Raw genomic sequence first — 5,698 nt, 5'->3', positions numbered from 1 at the left:
GCTGGCCTCTTGTTTTCCCAGCCTGTCTTCTGCGGGAGGGGCCTGCCGCGCTGTTACTCAGGCAACCCTGTTTGGGCGGTGTTGCCCTGCGCCCCTGTGGCGGGGGATGGGCTCAGTGGGAATCAGTCTCTGAGGCTTTTGTTCTCTGGCGGCTTTCCCTGGCGGCTTTCCGCGTCTCTTCCGCGAGTCAGAGCAGAAGAGACTGTTTCCAGCCCTCTGCCTCAGAGCAGAGAGACCGCAGTCTGTTCTTCAGTGAGCTCTCCAGGCCACACCATCTCCGTTTCTGTCCGTGCTGCTATAAACTGCAGCAGCCTGGGTTGTGCACCCCTCCGCAGCGCTCCCAGTCCTGCCTCCAGGTCGGGGCACGTCTCTGCCCATTGTGCTTCTAAAACCGCCAGCCGCTCCCAGTTCGGACTTGTGCGACCCTGCTGCTCCAGGTTTCCGACCGGGGGGCTGCCCTAAAGTCCTTTCCCGGCTGCTACCGGTCTGCGAGTCTGTGCCCGTCTGCAGCGCACGAGGCTGTCACTCACCGGCGGTGTAGGATCCCCACGGCCAGGCACCCTCCCGCTGCCGTTTATCCTCCGATATCTGCCTGCAGGATCACGGCTCTCCGCTTTGTACCTCAAAACCAACCGCCTGCGATATTCTGTTTGTAGAGATCCAGATCTTCTTACATCTCAGGCTGGTTTCGTGGGTGCTCAGAGTGGTCTGGTAGATATCCAGCTCAACTCCGGGGACCAGTTGAAATAGGGTCCCCTACTCCTCCGCCATCTTTCCCCCCTCTGAAGCCATTTAATTTCTTCAGATCTCATTTTCTTGGACCAAACTGAGACATTTGGATTAGATCTCTAAAACTGAACTCTCAATAATCCTGTAATCCCTTTCTATTGTTCCAAGAAAGCAAAACACTGAGCAGCCAGTTGCCCATCTCTAGGGCCGCAGGTGCCCCTTAGCTGCCAGGTGCATAGCTGTCCTTGGGGTCCAGATGTGCCAGTATCCTGGGGACCCAGTGCTCCTTCCCTAGAATAGTTTCTTCAAGCTAAAAGGTGAGACCTCCAGCCCTCGGCGTGCCTGGGTGTTTTCTGGATTCTTTCTGATGCCACCTGTATTTATAGGAATGTGTATAATTATTTCATCATGTGATATATTTAAAACTATGCCAGGATCAGGATATATTTTAACCTGAGCAAGAGTTCCTCTGTTAGAGATTTAAATTTTTTTGTGATGTTCTTATGCTGCCTTGAATAATCTCTGCATCCCTCGATACTGCTTCTTGGATTAGTAAACCACTCCGTTTCTATATACATTGGGTTGGAAATTTGGAAACTACTATTTATGTAGTTGGTCTCCCAATGAGGTTCATTGTGAAGGGAAGAAAAATGGAACAAAAGTCTCCTGTACTATAATTGAATTTTCTCTAAGTGTTCTAACCACCATTATGTGGGATTGAGCACTATAAAAACGTCTAAATTTTAGCTATGCTGCAGTTAAACCAATAGACTAAAACCTAGTTTGAATCGTACTGTGAAATTGCATTATTCTAGAAATAATTCCAGTACAAATGCCATAAAATATGATGATTTTTTGGGGGGGATTTAGGCTTGCCCCCCCAATTTCCTCTCAGATGGTCTTATGACATTTTATGGCAGTTCAAAGCTGATTTACAACTGATAAGATGCATTAGTCAGACGTTTATTCATCTGCCAAATTTGGTATCGATTGAAAATGTTTTACATTTCCTATCTGTTTTGTCAATAGTTTTAGGTTTCTTCCTGGCATGGGCTTCTGGGCTGTGCTCTGGCTTTGTTCCTGCTTATCACCTCCATCGATCGATCAAGTATTAGTTCCAGTTGATTATTATTCATTAAGTCTTCCTTTAAAATCATCCAGAGAAAGTTAACTCCTATCTGTCATGTATTTCAGATACTCTGTTTGAATCCCATGGAACCCAGAAATGAAGCTTGATTATTTTCAGGGAGAAGAATGGATCTCAAACATGTGACTTGAAGCCACCAAGAAAGCAAAGAACACCTGCTAACTTGAAAAGGGACAAAATGTAAGGGCTCACAGGAAGTCAAAGATCGGATTGCATCATAGAGAGACTCCACAAAATGTCTTGACCTTACAAAAACACTTTGCTAGATGTAGTATGCAAATGCTGTTGTGTGTTCTACAAAGCCGAGACCCTGCCCTATGGTTGCTTATGGTAAAAACCCATCTTCCAATACTTACTGTAGCTGAAATTCAATGCAAGGCTCAGGGAAACAGAATTCTTTTTTTTTGTTGTTGTTAATCATATTTTTTTTTATTCTTATGTTAATCCCCATACATTACATCATTAGTTCTAGATGAAGTGTTCCATGATTCATTGTTTGTGCATAACACCCAGTGCTCCATGCAGAATGTGCCCTCCTCCACCACCAGGCCAACCCATCCTCCCACCCCCCTCCCCTCTAGAACCCTCAGTTTGTTTTTCAGTGTCCATCGTCTCTCATGGTTCGTCCACCCCTCCGATTTCCGCTGCTTCATTCCTCCCCTCCCGCTACCTTCTTCTTCTTTTTTTTTTCTTAACATATCTTGCATTATTTGTCTCAGGTACAGATCTGAGATTCAACAGTCCTGCACAATTCACAGCGCTTACCAGAGCACATACCCTCCCCAGTGTCTATCACCCAGTCACCCCATCCCTCCCACCCCACCCCCCACTCCAACAACACTCAGTTTGAGGGAAACAGAATTCTTAAGAAGTAACCCAATCCATCCATCTAGAGATGATCATCTCCACATGAAAGTACTGAATCATTTTCCTGCCAGTTAGGTAGAGCTATGTCCTTTTGAATATAAAATTCTGTAGGTACAGGTTTAATGCATTTGTGCTGCTGATGTATGTATGAATGCTGATGACGAGAGCTTTTTCCCCTTGTTTGGGTTTCCGGAGAGCTCCCCACAAAGAGTGGGTGTTTGAGGAAGTAGTCTGGATCCCCTCTCCCTGCTGATGGGCTCCTGGGGAAGCGGCATCGCCTAGGATGGGAACTGGATAGCCACCGTCCATGCTTGTGCCATTTGAGTGGGGGAGGGCAAAGTTCAAGGACTTTGCTTGTATCTGGAAAGTTCTCTGGCTCTGGGGCCGTGGCTGGTACCGGCTCTCCTACTTCCTGTTTCCCACTTTTTCAGGTTTCCCTAGGAGGAGGTGCCTTCTCTCTCATTCTCACACTTTCTCTGTGTAGTAATGAGGGTCTGAGATAGGCCTGTGGTCCTGCACTTCCCTGAGTAAGTCTCAAGGTTTAGCACGGGAGGGAGAAGCTTCACTGGAGCCTCAGCTCAAACTGTTCTCCAATCCTGTTTTAGGTGAGGACCTGATTCCTCGATCCCCACTGTGGCCATTTCCCCCTCTGCTTTTAATCTACAGGTAAGAAGGAGCGAGCATTAGGACTCCCACTCCTTCCCAGGCTCCAGAGTATCAGTTTGTTGTCTGAAGATCCCAGGAAGGCCAGCATCTGTACTTGGCTATTCTGAGTAACCCCCTGTCCGGGTGATAGGATGAGCAAGAGGTCTTTATGGAGGCAGTACTTTTGGGAAAGCCTAAATAAGTGCCAACACTCAGGGGGTTTCCAAGCAGGGTCGTGGAATCAGAGATGGTTCAGAGGTGAGAACAGCATCATCAGACAGATGTACAACAATTGTCCAATGATAAATACTCACAGGTTTCTGAATCATGTCAATGTTTGGCCTTCCTTTGGTTCTCAAAACCAACACAGGCAAGGTTCCTGGTGACCCCCAATCTTTCATTTGACGCTTCCCTCTCTCCCTTTCCACCTGCCTTTCTCCTCTTTGAAATGAGGGCTTAGCCATTCACAGTAAGAACAGTGGGTTAAGGCATATCTTGATAATAATTTTTTTAAAACCACATAAATTTGAAACTGCTTATGAATGATCACAGTGAGCACATAAAGGGGATATATACATAAATCCATGTATGTATGTGTGTGCACGTCTGTTACACATGACAGATGAAATATACATGGATATTTATATGCAAATATATGCATATGAAATATATATATACATACATATGTGTGTTTTATCCTTTTTTTTAAACAAAAATCTGAAGGTATGCATTCTTCGCTATTTAGGGCCCCTGCTAAATTTTAAACGCATCTGAAATTTTAGAAGAATATGTATCATCTCTTTGGAAAGTTCATGATACTTATTCATTCATTCATTCATTCATTCATTCATTCATTTTCTGGTGGAACAAAGCTGGTTTACTAAATAATTTGTAGCCAACAATTGAGGTAACAATCTGCAGGATTTCAAAGAAACCCAGTCTTTTGGAATGTCTGGGTTTGCCCAATGAAATCACAAATCTTTTCTTAGGTGATATACCTTAGCATGTTTTAGAGTATTTTCCATGGAAAACAGAAGTTTTCCATAGTCAGATAACTTTGGGAAATACTGTGTTAAAGTTAAATAGGTTTCTTTGCAGTAGGAGTAGCCAGAGACTAATAAACTAGAATATATTATGGATTTCTAATGTGCTATAATAGTGGCAGAATGGAAATCATCATTCCTCCAAAATATATCGGACCATAGAACCCTTTCTTCAAGGTGCATCTAATCGGACTAGTGTTTTATAGGACAAACTTTGGGAAATGCGTAACTAAATGCATCTGAAAAATCCCTATCTTCCCCTTCTTAAATATTACCTTACCCGTATTTTAGCTGTCTTTTGTTTTTCTTATGGCATATTTTTGCTGACTTATTTTTTAGATGTGTGTTTGTCTTCTCTCTCGTGCTTAATCTCTTTCCTTTACATCCCACTGAACTTCTCACTCTGTGTCTCTTCCTCCCTTGCATCCTCCCCCAGCATAGTGTTTTTCTTGAAAGAGACATCGAATCCACATTTGTTGAATTGACATATGCCTCTACATTTGATTTCTCTTAGTTTATTTTTTGCTGAAACCCCTGTCCCCCAGAACCCCCAACTAACTTTCTTAAAACAAAAGGAAAGAGTAGTTGTACTTGTTAGGAGATTTCAGGGAGAGTGGCCACAAATAAACTATTCATGTCAGAGAGGGAAATGTAGTAATTATCTTATTAATAGCAGTGTTGTGAGAAACCAGCCTCCAGATAGCCCCTGAACCATGGTTCACATGCCAGGAACTGCTCTTCTGCTACAGCTGGTGGTCATCTTTCCTTATCTGAGAAGGTCAGATTCTGATGATGAGCCAACACCTCCTTGATTCTCCACAGATTTCAGGCCCTTGGACAGCAGTGGCAGAGAGGGCCATTGTGTGGCTAAGGACGCAAATGTCCAAACACAGAGCGCATATCCTGTTCACCAACACCATCCCTGGGAACTCTTGCCTCCTTAGAACTTGGTTAAAGAAATGCCTTTTGAGACAATTTATGTCCACTTGTTGCTTGTCCTAGTATATTGTAACATTCCTAGACACCAGTGAAACAAGATAAAATGAAAATCAAAAACAAAAAATGAAAAAAGTCAAATCTTTGTTTTCACTTACTTACATGCGTTAAGGTTTAGCCAACAACCCAAGCTCCAACATGTATCATCTTTTTTTTTTTAAGATTTTATTTTTATTTATTTGAGAGAGAGAGAATGAGAGACAGAGAGCATGAGAGGGAGAAGCAGACTCCCTGCTGAGCAGGGAGCCCGATGCGGGACCAACATGTATCA

General features: G+C 43.7%; 1 long non-coding RNA gene across 1 annotated transcript in view; it reads left to right on the top strand.

Annotated features, from left to right (window-relative positions):
• The window catches only part of LOC115938764 (uncharacterized), a 60,484-nt gene extending 56,355 nt beyond the window's left edge, over positions 1-4,129 (top strand). The window contains exons 3-5 of the long non-coding RNA XR_014146838.1: positions 1,759-1,837; positions 1,924-2,056; positions 3,349-4,129. This is a non-coding gene — a long non-coding RNA (uncharacterized LOC115938764). The remainder of the gene's footprint in view (positions 1-1,758; positions 1,838-1,923; positions 2,057-3,348) is intronic.
• The last annotated feature ends 1,569 nt before the right edge of the window (positions 4,130-5,698 follow it).

Source organism: Leptonychotes weddellii, chromosome 7 (genome assembly GCF_054177405.1).
Source record: "Leptonychotes weddellii isolate Sample4059 chromosome 7, ASM5417740v2, whole genome shotgun sequence".
In the NCBI taxonomy this organism is placed as follows: domain Eukaryota; kingdom Metazoa; phylum Chordata; class Mammalia; order Carnivora; family Phocidae; genus Leptonychotes; species Leptonychotes weddellii.
This window is presented reverse-complemented; position numbering and strand designations above follow the sequence as displayed.